The 23,926-nt window shown below is 41.1% G+C and overlaps 1 protein-coding gene across 2 annotated transcripts in view; it reads left to right on the top strand.

Moving 5' to 3' along the window:
* The first annotated feature begins 14,831 nt into the window (after positions 1-14,831).
* The window catches only part of TULP4 (TUB like protein 4), a 238,622-nt gene continuing 229,527 nt past the window's right edge, over positions 14,832-23,926 (top strand). The window contains exon 1 of one of the 2 annotated variants that reach the window (XM_060115417.1): positions 14,832-14,924. The gene's annotated coding sequence lies outside the window, so the exon portion shown is untranslated. The remainder of the gene's footprint in view (positions 14,925-23,926) is intronic. The other variant, XM_060115418.1, reaches the window with a different exon arrangement.

Raw genomic sequence — 23,926 nt, 5'->3', positions numbered from 1 at the left:
AATTCTCATATCAGACAAAATAGACTTTAAAATAAAGACAACTAGAAGAGACAAAGAAGGACACTACATAATGATCAAGGGATCAATCCAAGAAGAAGATATAACAATTGTAAATATTTATGCACCAAACATAGGAGCACCTCAATCCATAAGGGAAATATTAACAGCCATAAAAGGAGAAATCGACAGTAACACAATCATAGTAGGGGACTTTAACACCCCACTTTCACCAATGGACAGGTCATCCAAAATGAAAATAAATAAGGAAACACAAGCTTTAAATGATACATTAAACAAGATGGACTTAATTGATATTTATAGGACATTCCATCCAAAAACAACAGAATACACATTTTTCTCAAGTGCTCATGGAACATTCTCCAGGATAGATCATATCTTGGGTCACAAATCAAGCCTTGGTAAATTTAAGAAAATTGAAATTGTATCAAGTATCTTTTCCGACCACAATGCTATGAGACTAGATATCAATTACAGGAAAAGAGCTGTAAAACATACAAACACATGGAGGCTAAACAATACACTACTTAATAACGAAGTGATCACTGAAGAAATCAAAGAGGAAATAAAAAAATACCTAGAAACAAATGACAATGGAGACACGACGACCCAAAACCTATGGGATGCAGCAAAAGCAGTTCTAAGAGGGAAGTTTATGGCAATACAATCCCACCTTAAGAAACAGGAAATATCTCGAATAAACAACCTAACCTTGCACCTAAAGCAATTAGAGAAAGAAGAACAAAAACATCCCAAAGTTAGCAGAAGGAAAGAAATCATAAAAATCAGATCAGAAATAAATGAAAAAGAAATGAAGGAAACGATAGCAAAGATCAATAAAACTAAAAGCTGGTTCTTTGAGAAGATAAACAAAATTGATAAACCATTAGCCAGACTCATCAAGAAAAAAAGGGAGAAGACTCAAATCAATAGAATTAGAAATGAAAAAGGAGAAGTAACAACTGACACTGCAGAAATACAAAAGATCATGAGAGATTACTATAAGCAACTCTATGCCAATAAAATGGACAACCTGGAAGAAATGGACAAATTCTTAGAAATGCACAACCTACCAAGACTGAATCAGGAAGAAATAGAAAATATGAACAGACCAATCACAAGCACTGAAATTGAAACTGTGATTAAAAATCTTCCAACAAACAAAAGCCCAGGACCAGATGGCTTCACAGGCGAATTCTATCAAGCATTTAGAGAAGAGCTAACACCTATCCTTCTCAAACTCTTCCAAAATATAGCAGAGGGAGGAACACTCCCAAACTCATTCTACGAGGCCACCATCACCTTGATACCAAAACCAGACAAGGATGTCACAAAGAAAGAAAACTACAGGCCAATATCACTGATGAACATAGATGCAAAAATCCTCAACAAAATACTAGCAAACAGAATCCAACAGCACATTAAAAGGATCATACACCATGATCAAGTGGGGTTTATTCCAGGAATGCAAGGATTCTTCAATATACGCAAATCAATCCATGTGATACACCATATTAACAAACTGAAGGAGAAAAACCATATGATCATCTCAACAGATGCAGAGAAAGCTTTTGACAAAATTCAACACCCATTTATGATAAAAACCCTGCAGAAAGTAGGCATAGAGGGAACTTTCCTCAACTTAATAAAGGCCATATATGACAAACCCACAGCCAGCATCGTCCTCAATGGTGAAAAACTGAAACCATTTCCACTAAGATCAGGAACAAGACAAGGTTGCCCACTCTCACCACTCTTATTCAACATAGTTTTGGAAGTTTTAGCCACAGCAATCAGAGAAGAAAAGGAAATAAAAGGAATCCAAATGGGAAAAGAAGAAGTAAAGCTGTCACTGTTTGCAGATGACATGATACTATACATAGAGAATCCTAAAGATGCTACCAGAAAACTACTAGAGCTAATCAATGAATTTGGTAAAGTTGCAGGATACAAAATTAATGCACAGAAATCTCTGGCATTCCTATATACTAATGATGAAAAATCTGAAAGTGAAATCAAGGAAACACTCCCATTTACCATTGCAACAAAAAGAATAAAATATCTAGGAATAAACCTACCTAAGGAGACAAAAGACCTGTATGCAGAAAATTATAAGACACTGATGAAAGAAATTAAAGATGATACAAACAGATGGAGAGATGTACCATGTTCTTGGATTGGAAGAATCAACATTGTGAAAATGACTCTACTACCCAAAGCAATCTACAGATTCAATGCAATACCTATCAAACTACCAATGGCATTTTTCACAGAACTAGAACAAAAAATTTCACAATTTGTATGGAAACACAAAAGACCCCGAATAGCCAAAGCAATCTTGAGAACGAAAAATGGAGCTGGAGGAATCAGGCTCCCTGACTTCAGACTATACTACAAAGCTACAGTAATCAAGACAGTATGGTACTGGCACAAAAACAGAAAGATAGATCAATGGAACAGGATAGAAAGCCCAGAGATAAACCCACGGACATATGGTCACCTTATCTTTGATAAAGGAGGCAGGAATGTACAGTGGAGAAAGGACAGTCTCTTCAATAAGTGGTGCTGGGAAAACTGGACAGGGACATGTAAAAGTATGAGATTAGATCACTCCCTAACACCATACACAAAAATTAGCTCAAAATGGATTAAAGACCTAAATATAAGGCCAGACACTATCAAACTCCTAGAGGAAAACATAGGCAGAACACTCTATGACATAAATCACAGCAAGATCCTTTTTGACCCACCTCCTAGAGAAATGGAAATAAAGACAAAAATAAACACATGGGACCTAATGAAACTTAAAAGCTTTTGCACAGCAAAGGAAACCATAAACAAGACCAAAAGACAACCCTCAGAATGGGAGAAAATATTTGCAAATGAAGCAACTGACAAAGGATTAATCTCCAAAATTTATAAGCAGCTCATGCAGCTCAATAGCAAAAAAACAAACAACCCAATCCAAAAATGGGCAGAAGACCTAAATAGACATTTCTCCACAGAAGATATACAGACAGCCAACAAACACATGAAAGGATGCTCAACATCTTTACTCATTAGAGAAATGCAAATCAAAACTACAATGAGATATCATCTCACACCAGTCAGAATGGCCATCATCAAAAAATCTAGAAACAATAAATGCTGGAGAGGGTGTGGAAAAAAGGGAACACTCTTGCACTGCTGGTGGGAATGTGAATTGGTACAGCCACTATGGAGAACGGTATGGAGGTTCCTTAAAAAACTACAAATAGAACTACCATATGACCCAGCAATCCCACTACTGGGCATATACCCTGAGAAAACCATAATTCAAAAAGAGACATGTACCAAAATGTTCATAGCAGCCCTATTTACAATAGCCCGGAGATGGAAACAACCTAAGTGTCCATCATCGGATGAATGGATAAAGAAGATGTGGCACATATATACAATGGAATATTACTCAGCCATAAAAAGAAATGAAATTGAGCTATTTGTAATGAGGTGGATGGACCTAGAGTCTGTCATACAGAGTGAAGTAAGTCAGAAAGAGAAAGACAAATACTGTATGCTGACACATATATATGGAATTTAAGAAAAAAATGTCATCAAGAACATAGGGGTAAGACAGGAATAAAGACACAGACCTACTAGAGCATGGACTTGAGGATATGGGGAGGGGGAAGGGTAAGCTGTGACAAAGTGAAAGAGCGGCATGGACATATATACACTACCAAACGTAAGGTAGATAGCTAGTGGGAAGCAGCCGCATAGCACAGGGAGATCAGCTCGGTGCTTTGTGACCGCCTGGAGGGGTGGGATAGGGAGGGTGGGAGGGAGACGCAAAAGGGAGGGGATATGGGAACATATGTATATGTATAACTGATTAAATTTGTAAAATAAAAAAATTAAATAAAATTAAAAAAAAAAAAACATTTAAGGAATAAATAACACCCTTCTTACACACACTCTTTGAGAAAATAGTAGAGAACACTTCCCATCTCATTTTATGAGGCTAACATAACCCTGACACCAAACCAGGACAAATATTACAACAAAAATGATCAATTAAAATCTTTCATGAGAATAGACACAAAAATCCTTTAAAAATATTAGTGGAATCTAGCAATATAAAACAAGCATATTTATACATATGATATATGTATAAAATAAATAAATATATATATAACCAGTAATATATAATGAGAATAATACATCATGACCAATTGAACAACATTTGAAAATTTATCAGTGTTGGAAATTCTCTGGTGGTCCAGTGGCTAGGACTTGGTGCTTTCATGGCTGGGGTCCAGGTTTGATCCCTGACCGGGGAACTAAGAAAAACAATCAGTGTAACTCATAACTCACTACATTAGCAGAATGCAGAGGAAAAACCATATGATCATCAAATATATGCAAAAAGTATTTGATAAAATTTAACACTTATTCATGATAAAAACTCTCTACAAACCAGGAAAATATGGGAATATCCTCAATCTGATAAATGCATCTATTGACTTAACTACAATTGACATATAATAGCAAAGACTGCATGCTTCCATTCTAAAATTGGGAACAAGCAAGAATATCCACATTCCTACTCAACAATATACTGGAAATCCTAGCTGGTGCAATTAGTAAGAAAAAGAAATAACAGGCATGCAAGTTGTAAAGGAATAAGTACAACTGTTGTATTAACAGACAACATGGTTATGTATGTTGAAAACCTTATGAAATCTTAAAAAAAGACAATTTAGCAAAGTCATAGGATGCTAGATCAATAAACAGAGAACATTTTTTCTACGTACTAGCAATGAAAAATTGAAAAATGAAATTTTAGAAATGCCATTTCCAATAGCATGAAAAATATCAGTTACCTAGGAAATAGAGCCATCCATGTATCTCAGTTTCCTCAACCATGAAATGAAGATGATAGCAGTCCTCTCTCATATAGTTGTTGTGAGAATTAAATGAATAGCTATATTTAAGTACTTAGAATACTGCCAGACAGGTCATAAGTCCCATGTAAATGTTAACCAAAGTCTCAATGTAAACATCAACTATGGGGTAAATGGAAGATGTGATATGGACCTTTTAAATCAGCACTTAATATGAAATTTTTCTCCCTGCCACAAAAAAAAGAATTTGTGACTTATTGAATATGCAACACTGTGTTAGGTTTGTTAAAAATTTGAATCTTAGGACTTCCCTGGTGGCACAGTGGTTAAGAATCCGCCTGGCAATGCAGTGGTCATGGGTTCGAGCCCTGGTCCAGGAAGATCCCACATGCTGTGGAGCAACTAAGCCTGTGCACCACAACTACTGAGCCCACGTGCAACAACTACTGAAGCCCGAGCGCCTAGAGCCCGTGCTCTGCAACAAGAGAAGCCACCGCAATGAGAAGCCTGCGCACCTCAACGAAGAGTAGCTCCTGCTTGACGCAACTTGAGAAAGCCCGCACGCAGCAACAAAGACCCAGTGCAGCCAAAAATAAATAGTACATAAATAAATAAACAAAAATTGGAATCTTGACCAGGAGTCTGATATCATGGTACTGAATAAGTTATTCCAGTGGGAGGAGCCCTGACCAAGAGTTTTAAAAGCACAGACATGTATTATCTCTGCTTTGAGGATCCAGACCTTCCATGGCCTAGAATTTGTCCTTCCTTGCTCCCTGTGTCACGTCAGTGAAATAAAATACTGCTGCAAACTATATTTTTTTCTTCTTAGAGGCAGTACATTGGAATAAATGAACTCGATTTGGATTTCAGATTTAATTTCTACCAGAGAAATAATGCAATTATCTTGTTTTGCCAAAAAAGCATAATTTCCTACTTTATAAACATCCACATTTGAGGATTTCAAACAGTATATATATATATATACTTATATATATTTCCTTCCTTTAAGACCACTGTATAGAAAACTTTACAGATGCTTTCTTGGCCTCAGAACTCAAATTTATCCTTATGTTTCCACACTCCTTTTACTATTAAAACAAAAACAAAAACAAAAAACAAAGCCCCACACAGAGATTCTGGAGAAACACGCCTTCATCAGCAAGAGCCATTTTTTGTAGTTGTGTTTTAATTTTTATTAAATTCAAAATATTTTTCCTATTTTATTTTGACTTCTTAACCTATGTAGTCTTTAGAAGTGTGATATTTTTGTTTTTATTGAGGTATATTTGATAATTAAGTTGTATGTATTTATGGTGTACAATTTGATGATTTGATATAGCTGTACACTGTGAAATAATCAACACATTCGAGCTAATTAACATATTCAACTAACTCTTCAGATAGTTCCACTTTAGCAAGAGCCGTTTTAAAGAAGTATAATCACTACAGGGAAAAGAGAGAATATTCCAGAGTAAAATTAGTATTTTCCAAACTAACCTCAATATCCTAATATGGGGACAACATACGTAGTTTGTTCCTAACGATCATCGCATTATGCTAGCATTATGAGTTCTTACATTTTTGTCATTTATCTCATAGTTGCCCTTGAAGAGCCTGATTTAAAATCAAGTCAATGGGGCTTCCCTGGTGGCGCAGTGGTTGAGAGTCCACCTGCCACTGCAGGGGATACGGGTTCGTGCCCCGGTCCGGGCAGATCCCACATGCCACGGAGCGGCTAGGCCCGTGAGCCATGGCCACTGAGCCTGTGCGTCCGGAGCTTGTGCTCTGCAACGGGAGAGGTCACAACAGTGAGAGGCCCGCGTACCGCAAAAAAAAAATAAAAAAAAAAATAAAATAAAATCAAGTCAATGAAAGAGGACATGTCTCATAATCTCAGGTTGCTAAGCAACAAGTCTACTCCACAGCATCTCTTCTTTTGTTCAGGAGATTCTGGAAGGTTAGCAGAAAGTATGTACCATTTAAGACAAATATATATATGTATATATGTGTGTGTCTATATATAATATTAAATTATTATAATTATATTGAATATATATTATATTGATCATATTTATATATCACAAATATATATATTTTAATAGAATAATTTCTAGGAAAACTATCCAATCTGTGGACTTTGTGTTCTCTTATTTCTCCAAGCCAACTACCTATTCCATCTTTCAACCTTATTAAGACAAATAAAATTAATATTTAGAATTCTTCTTTAGAGAAATGAATATCAATGCATATTTTCTCAGGACTTCCCTGGTGGTCCAGTGGGTAAGCCTCCACGCTCCCAATGCAGGGGGCCTGGGTTCGAGCCCTGGTTGGGGAACTAGATCCTGCATGCATGCTGCAACTAAGAGTCCACATGCCGCAACTAAGAAGCCCACATGCCGCAACTAAAGATCCCACATGCTGCAATGAAGATCCAGTGTGCTGCAACTAAGACCCTTCACAGCCTAAATAAATATTTTTTTTAATGTATATTTTTTTCTCTCATCCTTTAAAAATTTTCATATAAGATTTAAATTTTTCGGGGGTCCCCTGGTGACCTAGTGATTAGGATTCCAGGCTTTCACTGTCTGTGGCCAGGGTTCAACCCCTGGTCGGGGAACTGAGATCCTGCAAGCCGTGCAACACAGCCAAAAACCAAAAAAAGGTTTAAGTTTTTCTTAAAACTAATATCAAAACCAAATATTTTCTTACTGTCATACCAGTTGATATTCATAATTGTCACTGTAGGTGTTTAGGGTTGCAAGGCCGGAACTCCAGAAGCTGATGATTTCCTGTAGGGTAGCTTGCCTATAATTATATGTACTTAATTTATAATGATTTCTCATCTCATATACTTTTACTTCTTAAAATAATAATTAAAAGACTTAAAATAGTACTCATATTAAAATAGATAAATACAGAATCTTTACCTAATATATCTAATCACTCATTTAAAAGATCAGAGAATAGCAAGATAAAACTCATCGTCCAATCACCTTTCCAAGCTGAACTTTCTCTATCACATCTCACACCCCTGCCAAGTGGTTGCCCAGTCTATTTATTCTTTAATACCTCCAGTTATTCCTTTACTCAAAATATCCAGAAATAAATACTAGTTAACGTGAACATTTCCCACAAATACTTAGTGTTATTTTTTTCCAAACTATTACAGTTTCCACATGAACACAACTTATTCATGCATCATCCACCCATCAATTTGTTCATTCATTCATTCATTTAGTCATCACATATTTAATCACTACCTGCTACCGTTCTAGGCACTGGAGATGGGGATACAATAGTAAACCATGAGACTTGCTCTTTTTCCTCCTAAAGTAAAAAAATGTTCTGATGTCTACTTAGAGCTTCAACAGTTCAAGATAGCCGAGCATCTATGTTAATATTAGCTGCAGTTTTCAGAAGCTTAACAAAATGAAATTTATTCTGTACTCCTTTAGCAGTCCCACGTAGGTATTTCTTGTTGGCAGTCAGCTCTCCATCGTGAGAAATTCAGAAATCCAGGCCCTTTCCATCTGGTGGCTTTGTTCCCTGGGGCCTCAAGTTCTTTGTGTTGAGCTGGCAGCCAGGGGAAGAGTTAGGGTGGAGAAGCACACCCATTTCTTAACTGCTGTGGCCAGAAGTGACACATGTTACTTCTTCTCACATTGTATTGGCAAGCAGCAGTCATATGGCCCCAATTAGGTAGAGAGGGGTGCTGGGAAATGTTGTCCCTGGCCAGGCAGAGACTTCCTAGTTACAGCCTTATCTTAGGGCAGACAACTAGCCACCTCTGCGACGCTATCCCAAACTCTTGCATTATTTTGCAGGTGTGAGTAAGGTTACTTCAATGTAAGCAATGGGGATCACTTGCCTATTTCAATGTAACGTTGCTGGGATGCATCTCTTTTGTAGCCTGGTACTTAAACAGTACATAAATACTTAAATCTTTCAGAGCTTCTCTCCTTCTAATTTTTTTTATATAACAAAAGTTATTGAGTATCTAATAAGTGATTCTCTTTGGAGCAATGCTTAATTATATAGGTATGACTTCATATTTGTATTCATTGGTCTTATTGGTAAACATCACTTTCATCAGAGTCTCTGATTCTCAGAATTATCAGTTACAGAATCTAAGCTTTTTACGGAGCTAAACTGAAAATGGCTAGCATTTACATAGAAGTTATCGATTTTACAAAACAGAGACTGTAATGGTTTAAGTACATAGTCTTAACCAGAGATTTATTTTCCTAAATGTGTGTGGGTTCTAGTATATTTTCACTGATTTGGCTATTTAGAGTGCTGATCATTTCTGTTAACTTTCATGAATGACAACTTTATCACATTTTATTCTCTATTCAATTTTTGTCTCGGGGCTTCACTGTCTTCATTTTGTAAGTAATGTCACTGATTTGTTTATGGAAACATAAGCAAAATGGATGTAGACGTCACTGAGGTCCTCAGAGCTAAATGTAAATTACAACGGTTGGGGAGATTTTTCAGCTGGTAAGAGGAAACCCGACCTAAAACTGCTTAAGCAAGAAGGGGATTTATCATCTCAGAGAACAGGAAGTTCAAGATAGTGAAAGACTGTAGAACACATACAGGGTTGGGTCTTCAGAGGGTCAGAGTGGCCTCACAGACCGGTTCTCGCTACCATGCCGTCCTGGCTGCGTGAGCTGATGCCTCTGGTGGCCACAAGATGGCAGCAGTAGCCCCAGACACTGCATCCTCGCCCAAAGGAGCAGCCTTCGGACTTTCTCAGGACTTCATCCTTTACGTTCTTAAGAATTAAGGGCCCCAAAGAGCTTTTAAAATATAATTATATGGGTTATATCTATCGATGTTTACCATTTTCTAAATTAAAACTGAGAAACTTAAAAAAATATTAGTTTATAACAATAGTACATCTTTATGTTAATATAAATCACACATTTTTAAATGAAAAAACAACTATGTTTTCCAAAACAAAGAAATCTAGTGGGAAGAGTGGCATTGTTTTACTTTTTTTTACAAATCTCTGTAATGGCTTTTTAAAATTTTTATTTATTTATTTATTTTTGGCTGTGTTGGGTCTTCGTTGCTGCGCGCAGGCTTTCTCTAGTTGCGGTGAGTGGGCAGCTACTCTCTTCATTGTGGTGCGCGGGCTTCTCATTGTGGTGGCTTCTCTTGTTGCGGAGCACGGGCTCCATGGCGTGGGCTTCAGTAGTTGTGGCTCGCGGGCTCTGGAGCGCAGGCTCAGTAGTTGTGGCGCACAGGCTTAGCTGTTCCATGGCATGTGGAATCTTTCCAGACCAGGGCTCGAACCCGTGTCCCCTGCATTGGCAGGGGGATTCTTAACCACTGCACCACCAGGGAAGCCCTGTAATGTCTTTCTTAATAGAGAACAAGTGGGTTCTCATATCTACTTCTGCACCCAATCTGTTGTGATATTGCACAGCATGTAACCTCTGGATAAGACTAATGTACATTCATGAGAGAATGCGAGTGAAAATGCAAATGACATCTTAGTATTTTTAAGAAATCAGTCCCACAACTTTCCCGGGAAAATGTCCTCATATTTTTTTTAGGAGCTAAAAAGCTGTTTTCAAAAGGCTTCCCTTGCAGACTATCACTCAGGTTTAATTGTCCAGAACAGGATCACTTGCCTATTTCTAAGAAAAGAGAATAGAATTGTCAAGATTGGTTTATACCAGTGATTCTTCCGTGTGGGTCAGAATCACCTGTGGAGTGTGTTAAAACACAGGATGCTCAGCCCCCAACATGAGGGTTTCCATCAGAAAGTTTGAGGTGGAGGCTAAGAATGTGTGTTTCTAACAATTCCCAGGTGCTGCTGTGGCTGGCCTGGGATCCACTGTGAGAACCGGTGGCTGAGACCCGGATGGGGGTGGGCAGTGGCCAGGCTTCTGGGAGCACCGATCAGTGGAGGATGTGGACAGCTTAACACACTGGGGTTTGTTAGCAAGCAAGAGGGGAGAACGGTGGTTGGTCCAACCGTGTTTGCTGTACTTATAGCCTCAGAAAATTTATGGTAGATGCCTGCAAAATGGAGAAATACTTGAACATTGGTCCTGTTAGTGACTTCATACTGGTGACCCAGTATATTTTGGATTCATGGTCAAGGGAAGAAGAGGGTGAGTAAGGGAGGAGGGACAGAAAAGGAAAGGATGGGGTAGAGACAGAAATTTGATTTTAAAATGCTCTTTCTTTCTTCTTCTACAGCTTTCCTAGCTTAAGAAATGTAAATTGGGTGAATTTGACATGGAGAAACTAAATGTTACGGGGGAGGTCTATGCTTTGCAAACTCATTTTGGCACTTTATACTTTAACAAGTCCACTGAGGTCTACAATTACGTACAGCCAAGCCTCCACCCCCTGGCAGTTCATCTTGTCCTTCACTTTAGCTCGGCCAAGTTAAATGAAATATTCCTGACAGTGGGTTGTTATGAATATTCCAAACTATAGAGAAGCCACAGGTTAGGAAAGGGTCCTATGCATTTCTCTCTATTAACAAATCTCATTGAAAGAGTCAAAGAGTTTTAGCGTGGGGAAGGATCAGGGACCAACAACCCCTCCGCCTTTTACAGGCTGAGCAGTGAAGATCGGAGAGGTGGAGTATGTGTCCAAACTCACCCAGTCACCAAGTGATGGTACGGATGATAACCCTGGGCCTTGTGACGATGTCTGTTCTTCCCAAGTTCCAACTAGTTCTTCCATGTGGTGGCTAAAGCAAAGACAAAAAGAAGATATAACAAACAGGTTATATATGACAGAGTAACAGCTGAGACGCAAGTGTTTAAGGCGTTTGATATTGGAGTAAAGTCGTTTCTGCTGTATTATGTTTTGGCTACGAGACTTACACCCTGATCATCTTCAGTCCCAACACGACAGCCCTCGGCTTTCAGCTCCACGACCCTCATCCCCAGCAGCTTCCTGGAGGGCAGCCAACCTTGTGAGGTTTGAGACCAAACTGGTTCCAGCCCCGCCCCGGCTGTGCGCGCAGCTGCCCCTGGCCAGCCCCAGGTGAGGCCACGATTCCATCTTCTCTGCGCTCTTGGCACCTTCACCTCCGAGGCCTCCAGGCCGTGGCTGGCCTGTCATGGCCCTGACACTGAGCCTGGAAGAAGCTGGGGGGGCGGCGCTGCTCTCCACTCACTCCTCCTCCTTCAAGAGTGAGGCAGTTTTAGGACCTCGCCAAAAAAAAAAAAAAAGTTTGCCCAAGACAACGATGTACTTTAAACACAACAAAATTAGAATTGTTGGACCAGGGGGGTTTCAAAGGCCAGTGGTAGGGTCCGCATTGCCAAATCTCCTTCTTAATGGCCTGCAGTTGCCTCAGATTTCTAAATTATAGGCAATTTTTATTTCATAATTTGAAAGGTTTTTTTTTAAGCTTAAAATGCTGATTCACAACTGATTCAATAGATTTCTGTAAATGAGCCTTCAAGTTAAAATGTCTTAAGGAAACCATTTTCATCCTGAAAAGGCAGAGAGAAGGGAATAGGGAAGGGGTTGGTGGAGGTACGGCAGGCGATGAAGGGCACCCACCCTGAGTAACAGGGAACAGAAAGAACAGTAAAAGAAAGAACCAGCAAGGCACAGCATTTGGCTCGTGGCAAGCATTTAATACACCGGAGCTCTTATTTTTGGTTGAGTACCTATTACGTATCAGGCACTATACTCAGTGCTTTACATAAATTATTTCATTTCATTCTTTCAGCAGCCCTGTGAGGTAGATATTGTTATTTGAATGTACTGTTAAAGAAGTGGTGTTAGGTATGTTGTTCTTTTGTTTGTTTGTTTGTTTGTTTGTTTTTTTCCAGTACGTGGGCCTCTCACTGTTGTGGCCTCTCCCGTTGCGGAGCACAGGCTCCGGACGCACAGGCTCAGCAGCCATGGCTCACGGGCCTAGCCGCTCCGTGGCATGTGGGATCTTCCCGGACCGGGGCATGAACCCGTGTCCCCTGCATCAGCAGGCAGACTCTCAACCACTGCGCCACCAGGGAAGCCCAGGTATGTTGTTCTTGTTATCACTTGTTCCTAAGTGGTAGAAGCAGGACTTCAATGAAGATACTTGCTTCGGAGACCATTCACACCACCGCTCACGCTGTGGGAAACTGCAGAGGTGGAAGACAGGCCTGAGAGCCTTTGCAGTTTTGCTGAGAGTTGGCTGCATTTGTGCCAAACAGTGCTTGAATAAAAAAGAGTTTGCACGTGTGAGCCATAAGGAAAACTATGGTATTAGGAGAAGAGTGGTTTCAAGGTTAATATTTTTTCATTTTGCAGAAGAAAGAACACCCACGTTGTTCAGTCTTAATGGTATTTGTTAAATCATTTTTAGGCTGTTATATCCATTGCATTTGTTAGGTCAAGAAAAGTTCTTCAACTGCATATTTTCATCTTTCATCAGTTTACTAACTCTTTAAGGTCTAACAGTCAGGTCAGATTTTTCAAAATTTGCTCCAGGTCCTGATTGCTGACCCCAGTTAATGCAGTTAAAGCAAAATACTCATTACATTGAAATGAGGGAGGGTTATCTTTTATGTTTAAAGTACTCTAGGACTTGAATGTAGTTTTACTTCTGAAAGGTGTCAAAATTAATTTTAGAGATGTTATAAAATGCGATTAAATAACGCTCATATTAATACTTCTCTTGAACACATTATACTTATGTGCATACGTTAATGAGGCAAATATTATCATTTAAAAACTTTTTAAAAATTAAAACAATCTAGGCAGCACTTGCCAACATTTGTGAAATTGTAGGTATGTAATTTCAGGATTTAAAAGACTCTAGTCCATCTCTTTTATTTTCTTTCTGACAACCAGAAATTCACGGAAGCCAGAATTCTTAACTCTGAAGCCGAAGCTGATGTGAAAATTTTGGCAAATAGGCAAAACAAAAAAGTGCAGAACACCTGCAAAGATTAGCTGCTATACTTAAATATATAGGGCGTGTTATGCCTCAAATCAAGAAAGGGTGCTGCTCTTGTCTATTTTTAAAAAAATACACATACGTAAACAGTCACACAATCAGCAGTGTCATTTCTGGGTACGTGATGGAAAATGAAGGACGGATGCATAAAGTTTCTGTTCCTAGAAGGACATCAATTTAATGGGGGGGGGGGAAGGCTGTGAATTCTTGTTCCTCTGTGTGAGTTAAAAAGACGCTATCCAGTCCTTTCCCCATAAGACCAACTGAAAAAGATACGATATATCTGAGATCAGATCATCACCATCAAAGACACTTCAGTGACTGTCCTCATGGAGACATACGGTGGTTCACACTACAAGCAACGTGCGCTTTCTAGAGACTTTCAACTTCAGAGTGTGATATCCACTTCCGGCTCAAATTAAGTTCGGACCGCACACAAATCATTACATTACCGGGTAGGAAGGATTCCTCAAGGGAGCGGGGTTCAGACCGGACTAGTTACTGTTTTTCACTGTTGTCCAGGCTGTGTAGTTGCCCCGAGGGACGAAGACTGCGGGGTGCGCGTGTGTGACACGTGCGTGTGTGTGACACGTGCGTGAGAACGAGTGAGCGCGCGAGTGGGTGTTCGGCGGTTGTGTGTGCGCGTTGAGGGAGTGCTCGCGAGTGTGCAGTGGCTGGAGGGTCTGTTGAGTTGGGGGTTTCGCGCGTGGCAGCAGGCAGGTGACGAGCGCGGCAGCAGCTCGGGCCGCGGCAGAGCGCGAGGCGAGGGTGGCGGGGGCCGCGACCCCAGTCCGGAGCCAGCGGGCGTCAACTGCCGGGGCGCAGGTCCCCGGGGGCGCGAGGGCGCGAGGCTGGCTGGGGAGGCGCCTGCCAGCCGCGCCGGGTCACGTGGCGCGGTCACGTGGCGCACAGCCGGGCCCAGCGGCGGCGGCGGCGGCGGCGGCGGTGGCGGCGGCCGAGGGAGGCGGAGACTCCGCGGAGACACTGGGGGAGGCGGCGGCGGCGGCGGCGGCGGCGGCGGCGCGGGGCTGCTGGAGGCGGAGGCAGAGAGGCGCGGAGGAGCGCGGGGCCGCCGCCACCGGCGCCCTGAGGTGAGGCGGGAGCCAGGCTCTTGTCACCGCCGTCCCGGCCCCGGCGCTGCCGCCCTCCCGTGGAGGAGGTGGCGGGCCCGACCGCCGGCCGGAGCGCCCTCCGGAGCCGGGCCGGGCGCCTGTCCCCTCGGGGCGGGCGCTCGGGCCCCCAGCCCGGCCAGGCCCCTCTGCCGGGCGCGGGCGGGGGTGCGTCGGGCGGCCCCCGGCCGGGGCTCGGGCGGGGGGCGGCGGGCGAGCCCCCTCGGGTGGGCTTTCCTGAGGGCGCGGTGAGGAGACGGTGGCCGACACCCGGCTCCGGGCGGCGCTTGCTGCCGTTTAGCGGTTTTAGTCTTTTGTTTCAGTGTCTAAGAAAATGGGGCGATAGAGGAGCTTGGTGTGCGCGCGCGCGCGTGAGTGTATGTGTGTCTGTGTGTAAATCAGGAGGCGTTTGGCTTGGAGCCATTTTTTCCCCTTAATTGTGGAGACAGAAAACCCCTTAATTGTGGAGACAGAAAACCACCTTAATTGTGGAGACAGAAAAAAACGGTTTCCCGGGGGAAACTGTGCTCCTCCTCTTCCTCCCCGGCGTCTGGATGGAGTGGATTTCCCTCCTGGCCTCTGCCCACCTTCTTGTCCTCCAGGCTGTCCCCCTCCCGCCTGGCCTTCCTGCCGCCCCACCTCCGTGAAACCCCCGAGCGAGCGGGGTGTCTGCAAAGCGTCCCGGTCACCTGTCGTGGCAGCTGCATGGAAATGCTGGCGCTTCTGCTGTTTGGTCTGTGCTGTTTCCTCTGGCAAATCACGGGGATTCCGCTCAGAATGCCAACCCTTCCTCTTTTCTCTCTGCTTAAAAACAAAGTGCATGATGCTGCGTCTGAAGTTTGACCGGCTCGGGCAATTAGTAGGGAGAAGTGTCTACTTTTTCTTGTCACACCACTTTAAGGTTGGAAAGATGAGGTTCATCTAGCTTTGTGGGAGGAAATAAGGGTGACACAGTTCTGTCGGGGATGGATGTGACTTATCTGCTAAATTGCCATGGTGATCAGAAAGTCTTCTAACACTTCTCCCCTGGTGGACAGTCAGCTCCCCTTACAGGGAGCTCTGCCCTGGATTTCTCTATTTGGGGATTGTCCTCCTCTTTGTATTTTGCAGTAGTTTAGCAGCACCTTAAGGATACCCAGTAGGCAGGTTCTTAAAAAAGCACAGGGAAAATAATTTATTTCTAAAGTTTTGAAGAATGTAAAAACCCATTTGGGAGTCCCTTTCTTTGTGCCTCTCTGTCTGTGTCTCAGGTTTGCATTTCTTGGAGTTTAGTTCTTGCAGGCAAGGCCACCGGGAATGGTGCTGTGGTCCTGGAGGATGCTCATCCCCAGGCCCTGCAGCACTGATTGCTGGGATTTGGGGTTGTGATGGATGGGAAGTGACAGGGCTCCTTGCACATAGCCACGCTGCAAACCAGAGGCAACTGCCTGGACTCCTGGTGATCTGGTGGGGCAGTTTGGAAGCTGATCTCAACATTGTACAATGATAGCCACACTCAGATTGGGACTCAGCCGTCCCTTTCTATTTCTTGGTAGTTTACTGTTGTGGAAATGAGTATATGAATAAATTGTGAAGAGCTAAATCTAGCGTTTAAGCATAGTACTTAATTTGTGTGAGAGAGTTGCTAGAGGATGTGAATTTCTTTGGAGAATTTTAAGTGCTCTATTTTAGTAAGGGCTGTGAAAGTAGCAGTGTTTTCCTGTGATGGGGGAGGTGTTGACCTCTAGAGTTGGAAGTATGTAGTACTGAGTTAGAGGGATCATATAGGGAAAATTTTTTTTTAACATAGTGAAGCTTTATGACATGGGAGAAGAATAGAAAGCCCGAGTTAACTTCCTGTGCCCGAGAAATAGTAATGTATTTACTACTGTTTATTTTAAAACCAACTTTTCATTTAGAAAAGATGTGTGTATCATATTGAACTTTCTAGTTTTCATATGGAGCTATATGAGTAGTAGTTTGATTATTTACATTTTCCCCACCAAAACCCTGCATGGAAAAAAACTTCTTTAAGCCATAAAAGGATATGTGGTTCATGAAACCTGTTTTATATTGAACCATCCAACACTGATGCTGAGATCCCCAGTGATGAAAGAACAATAAAGAGACAGCGGCCTTCCTTCAGGCTGCAGGTCAGCCCTCTCACTGGGTAGTGTGGAGCACAGAATGCAAAGCCCAAGTTATCGTTTGGTTTCATTGCAGGTCCACTGAGTATCTGAATTTCCGGAATGTTTGTTGAGTGCTTTCCATGTGCAGGGCTAAGCTAGGACATTGTTCTTCATCTGTTCCACTGCATTTACAGTATCATTTATCTGTTTCCTGTTCTCTCCTGTGGATGGAGAAAGATTGAAGATAGATTGAGTGACCCAACTATGCATGTGATTCATCAAATGCATTAAAAAATTGAGTAAGGGCTTCCCTGGTGGCGCAGTGGTTGAGAGTCCGCCTGCCGATGCAGGGGACGCGGGTTCGTGCCCCGGTCCGGGAAGATCCCACATGCCGCGGAGTGGCTGGGCCCGTGAGCCGTGGCCGCTGAGCCTGCGCGTCCGGAGCCTGTGCTCCGCAACGGGAGAGGCCACAACAGTGAGAGGCCCGCGTACCGCAAAAAAAAAAAGAAAAAAAAGGAGTAAAACTTCTGTTATGAAATGTCTTGATTTAGTTATTGCATTGGTTTCTATTGGTTCCTACCCTGTGAAGTATTTTCAGTATTACCAAAAGCTTTTCCCAAATTGTACATTTGTCCTTAGTGAGACTGCAGGGAATATGTAATTGAAATGTCGCATTCCTTTTAATTTGGTCGGGATAATGTTAATTTAGTCAACTAAATTTTAACATATTAAAATACTAAGTTTTTTATGATAAAATATACATAACGTAAAATTTACCATGTTAACCATTTTTAAGTGTACAGTTCAGTGACATTAAGTACATTCACATTGTTATACAACCGTCACCACCATCGGTCACCGCCATCCGTCTCCAGAAGCGTTTCATGTTCCTGAATTGAAACTTTGTATCCATTAAACAATAACTTCCCATTCTGTCCTCCTCCCCCCGAAAACACTCCTGACCACCACCTTTCTACTTCTATCTCCATGAATTTGACTACTTTAGGTTCCTCATATAAGTGGGATCATACAGTATTTGTCCTTTTGTGACTGGCTTATTTCACTTCGCATGTTTTCAAGGTTCATCCATGTCGTAGCATGTTTCAGAATTTGCTTCCTTTTTAAGGCTGAATAATATTCCATTGTATGTATATATTACATTTTGTTTATAAAGATTCTAAATTTTAACATACTAAGTGTTAACAACTGAGGTAATCTCATGATGATCAAGAGCTCTCACTGGAAATTATTTAATTATGATTTGTTTAATTAAAACAGAAAATCAAATTAGTTATTTTTAAATTTTTTTAATTTTATTTTTTAATGCACAGTACCTTTTAAAAATTTTTATTTATTTATTTTTTATACAGCAGGTTCTTATTAGTTATCTATTTTATACATATCAGTGTATATATGTCAACCCCAGTCTCCCAATTCATCCCTTGCCCCCCCTGCCCCAACTTTCCCCCCTTGGTGTCCATACGTTTGTTCTCTACATCTCTGTCTCTATTTCTGCCTTGCAAACTGGTTCATCTGTACCATTTTTCTAGGTTCCCATGTATGTCTTAATATACAATATTTGTTTTTCTCTTTCTGACTTACTTCACTCTGTATGACAGTCTCTAGGTCCATCCATGTCTCTACAAATGACCCAGTTTCGTTCCTTTTTATGGCTGAGTAATATTCCATTGTATATATGTACCACATCTTCTTTATGCATTCGTCTGTCGATGGACACTTAGGTTTCTTCCATGACCTGGCTATTGTAAATAGTGCTGCAATGAACATTGGGGTGCATGTGTCTTTCTGAATTAAGGTTTTTTCTGGGTATATGCCCGGTAGTGGGATTGCTGGGTCATATGGTAATTCTATTTTTAGTTTTTTAAGGAACCTCCATACTGTTCTCCATAGTGGCTGTATCAATTTACATTCCCACCAACAGAATGCACAGTACCTTTTAAAAATATGGGAACCATGGGGGATGAAACTAATATGTATGTTATATCCTTTCTGGGTCCTTTAATTTCCCTTCCACGTGGATAGTGACATATGGTACATCTTTCTGAAATTTGCAGCTGATGCAGACAATGTTTTTTTTTCTCAGCTAATGTTATAATGGTGGTATATTTTGCTGTATGGAAGAGCATGAAGGACTCACCCTGAGGTATACATTGTATAGGAATGTTTGATTATGTCCCTTTATTTGCCACTCTCCAAAATCATGAGTTGGTTCCCTACCATCTTCCAATGGTAATGGAGCTAGGGTCTTTTCTTTCCTTTTTTTTTTTTTTTCTTTTTGAGGATCTTTATGAACTCTTCTGTTTTAGCATATATGATGTGTTTCAGTCCATTTCAATTATTGTCCTTTTGATGCTCAAATTGGCATATCTTTGGGCAGATAGACTTATTTAGTTTGGCTCTGAGTCCTTACGACACAGCTCTAGTAGCCTATAGTAGCTTCCTTGCTTTCTGGTGTGACAGGATGTTCCAGGCTCATCCTATAGCCTTCCTGTTCCAGGTTTGGAATCAGAACAGACCATTTTTAAAAGAAAAATAAAAGGGAAAGTAAATGACCAATAAATATATTAAAATATTCAATTTTACTAGTAATTGAAGAAATGAACTTAAAAGCAAAAGTAAGATACCATTTGTTATGAACCAAATGTCTCTCCCCCAAATTCTTATGTTGAAGCCCTATCCCCCAATGTGATGGTATTTGGAGATGGGGCCTTACGGAGGTAATTAGGGGTAGGGTGGAGCCTTCATGATGGGATTAGTACCCTCATCAGAAGAGACAGACACCAGAGAGCTCACTGACCCCTTCCAAAACACTTCCCTCCCCGCCCCTCACCATGCACAAAGAAGGGGTCATGTGAGCACATAGCTAGATGGCAACCACTTACAAGCCAAGATGAGAGGTCACAAAAGAAATCTGCCTTGTTGGCATCTTAATCTTGGAGTTTTCAGCCTCCAGAATGGTGAGAAATAAATTTCTGTTGTTTAAGCCACCCCAGACTGTGGTATTTTTTAATGGCAGCCTGAGCCAACTAAGACACCATATTTCAATGATTATATTGGCAATGTAATTTAAACTCAATTTAGACCTTACTAGATGTGAAACAATTTGGTAAAGCTTGATATAAAGTATTATGTTATTATGATTACTTCGGGTATCCCTTCTCTTGGTAGTCTTAATATTTGGGCATTTCCCAGTTTGGAGTGGGAATAAGGATGATAGTAATTCCCAGTGCTGGTGAAAATGAAGGGACGTGTATACTCTTTGGTCTCAGTAGAGGTGTAAATCGATGCACTTATTCTAATTTTTTTTTTTTTTTTGGCTGTGTTGGGTCTTCGTTGCTGCATGTGGGCTCTCTCTAGTTGCGGTGAGCAGGGACCACTCTTCGTTGAGCCGTGCGGGACTCTCATTATGGTGGCCCCTCTTGCTGTGGAGCACGGGCTCCAGGTGCACGGGTCTCAGTAGTTGTGGCACGCGGGCCCTAGAGCGTGCGGGCTTCAGTAGTTGTGGCTCGCGGGCTCTAGAGCACAGGCTTAGTAGTTGTGGCTCACGGGCTTAGTTGCTCCATGGCATATGGGATCTTCCCGGAGCAGGGATGGAACCTGTGTCCCCTGCATTGGCAGGCAGATTCCTAACCACTACGCCACCAGGGAAGTCCAATGCACTTATTCTAAATAGCTACTGTTATGTGTCAAAATGTAAAATTTGCATAGCCTTTAACCCAGCAAGCCCACATTTAGGAACTTATCCTAAAAAATAGTAGGAAAAGTTAGCAAAGATATATGTATACAGTAAAGAACTATTTACTATATACAGTTATTTAGTAAATAACCTTAAGTAAGGAATTGATTAAATAGATTAGGGTACCTTCTTTGCATACAGCCATTGAAAATAATGATATAAATCTATATTAACCAATCTGGAAAGATGCCCATTATATATTATTGAGTGAAAAAGAGAGGTTATAGAACTGTAGGCATAGCAATTACATATAATATAGGCATAGAAAATGCTGAACGACTAGGCTTTGGAGGCCAAGAATCAGACCTTCGAGGAGCGAGGCTTCAGGAACCGCCTAATGGACAGTCTGTTTCAGGTGCCATGTCTTGAAGACAGCACCCACTGATTTCATTCTTGTGTCGGAAGATTTAGTTTTCCTGGGGAGAGACTATGATTGGCCTTGTTAGGTAATTTGCCCTTTGGCTGTGTGTGTGTGTGTGTGTGTGTGTGTGTGTGTGTGTGTGTGTGTGTGTGTGTGTGTGTGTGTGTGTGTGTGTGTGTGTGTGTGGTATTGCTCTCAGGTGACAGTCCCACAAAGATATAGAATGGAGGAATCACAAGGTGAGTTGGGGTGCTTTTAACTAAAGAAAGGGAAGACATTCCAGGAAGACAAGGCGATAGATGCCCGCTACACATTCAGTTAAAATTAAATACATTCTTTGCTCATAAACATTGAATTAATTACTGCATCTCCATCAATTACTACAGAATGATAAACTTGGGCTTTCTTTTCCTTTTAACTTCTGTTTTTGGCATGTTAGGACCTATACCAGTGGGTCAACTCTATTTGATTTCTGACTTTCATAGAAAATGGGTCAAAATTAAAATTTTGGATTATTCTTGGATTGTAAAAATTATGCTATTTTCCCTTTAAATGTGGTTAATTCAGAATCAAATATATTTCTCTGATGTCAGTAAGTAGAAATAGAAGTCTTTGCGCTTGTGTGGTGACAAGGATACCCACCTTTGAGAGAAAGAGTATTTTAAGAATGGAATGGAAAAGCAGTGTTTATGGAAAGCCTCCTAGTAATGGCGTAGTAGGCTGTAGAGTGTAGAAAATTATTCTGTAGGTGTGCAGAGAATACAGACTCACTTGAACATCTTTCTCACTGGTATTATTTCTAATCAAAAGCACAGTTAGAGTCAAAATGGATGTGAAAGAGCTTTGAGAAAGATAACACACACTACAACTTAAGATTCACAGTTTCTCACTTTTTAAAAATTAAAGACTTAATTTAGACCTTAATGGATGTGAAAGGATTTGGAAATGCATAATATAAGTTATTATGTTGTTACAATTATTTCTGCTGTTTCTTTTTTCAGTAGTCTTAATACTTGGACATTTTCTCCCAGTTTGGAATGGACATAGTAGAGCCACTGGGTTATAGTTTTTCTTGTATCAGATCTGTTCATGTCTGGTTAAGGCTAAGAAGTTAGCCTTTTTCGTGAATAATTTTTATGACAGTCTCAGCCTCTCATCTTAAGTCTCACCTGTTGATCCCAAGCTAGTTACTGTGTGGGACACTTGGTTCTTCAGGCTCTTTGGTATCTACTTTCTAAAACTGTTGCTCAGTGTTTTCAAATTCTCCTTTGATAGAGGCAAATATCACTGGGTTCAGAATTTTTTCATCCTAACTGAATGTTTCTTTGACCAGTTTCTTGCAATCAGCAACGGAAGATTAGTTTAAATTTCGGAGGCAGTTACACCTGGTGTGTGTGTGTGCACGTGTGTGTGTGTAATTTTCAGTCTCTGGCAAGAGAAATGAAGAGTCTTGTGTAGAACATACTTTGAGTACCATGTTGTTGGCCCCCTACGAACCTTTCCTTCATCTTTGGCTTTTAAGAGTATATGATACCGTCCTGGGGAAACACATGGCATTGTGTCAGAGTGCCAGAGGTCCTCCATGAGGACAGGCTGGTTAGTACTGGGACAGTTTTAATATTCCAGAAAAGCTGATCACTAGTGACGTTACCATGTGCTGAGAATATGCAGGATTATCTTCACATGTAAATCAATTTCTTAAGCTTCGGACGGTCCCCTTAGCCACAAACCAGATGGACAAATTCAGCTCCAGTGGTTAGAATATCAAAACATGTGTGATAAGAAGTTAGCCTGATACTGTGGATGAAAACCCTGGACACCAGAGCTGACATTTCAGGTGGCCATAGTTACTGTGTTAAATCATCAGGAAGTGTATGTATTAACATCTGTCATATTACACAAGAATGCCTTCAAGAAGTCATTCCTGGATTTAACTTACCTGAAAGAAAGAAGTTTAAGGAGGTTGGCTCATGGGGACAGCTAGGTGGATGAATGTGGCTAAACCCAGGTCACATTTTCCAGGGCCTCCAAATAGTTGGAACCCTTCTTGTTTTTGTGCTTGCCATCTGTTCCCAGGAAATGAGAAGCCCAGTCTGTGTTTCCTTTGTAGGATGTTAACTTTTCAGAATTTTCTGATATCTGAATGATGAAATAAATTCTGTAATATTTGAAATGCTTGGAATAAAATACAGCAACTCTTAGTAAAAGAAAGCTCACAGTTTGCTTATCTTATTCCAGTAGTAGTAATTTTTAATACTGTGACAAAGTGAGAATGGAAGTGGCACACACGTTGTCTCCTCACCCAGCTTTGATTTTGAGGGACTTGGGGATACATTAAGTAGCGTGGGATCGGGGTCCCGCCCACAGTCCATCCGTCCTAGCTAACTGGAGCATCGCTTCCCAGCCTTTCTGGATTTATGGCGTCCTGTTTGTGTTTCCTCCTCACCATTCTCACAGCTCCGACAGCCAGGTCTCTGTTTTCAGTGGAGAGCGAAGTGCTGATACATGAAGTCCACAGGTTATCACCGTAATTCAGTTTTATCTAATTATGTCAACCTTTAATTTTAACTAATCAGCACCGAATCTTTTCTGGACCATTAACAAGCTGCACAATTACATTGCTGAATGGAATAGATTTATGTAAGTTTTTGATCAACTAATTAACGTTGTTTTGAAAAATTTCGTGATACAGTGCAGTGAATAGGACTTGTACTTAGGTGTATTTATGTGCAAGAAATGGGATAGAGAAACATTAAGT

Source organism: Mesoplodon densirostris, chromosome 12, assembly GCF_025265405.1.
Source record: "Mesoplodon densirostris isolate mMesDen1 chromosome 12, mMesDen1 primary haplotype, whole genome shotgun sequence".
NCBI lineage: Eukaryota > Metazoa > Chordata > Mammalia > Artiodactyla > Ziphiidae > Mesoplodon > Mesoplodon densirostris.
The sequence above is the reverse complement of the archived record's forward strand: the minus strand, read 5'-3'. Positions and strand labels throughout refer to the sequence as shown.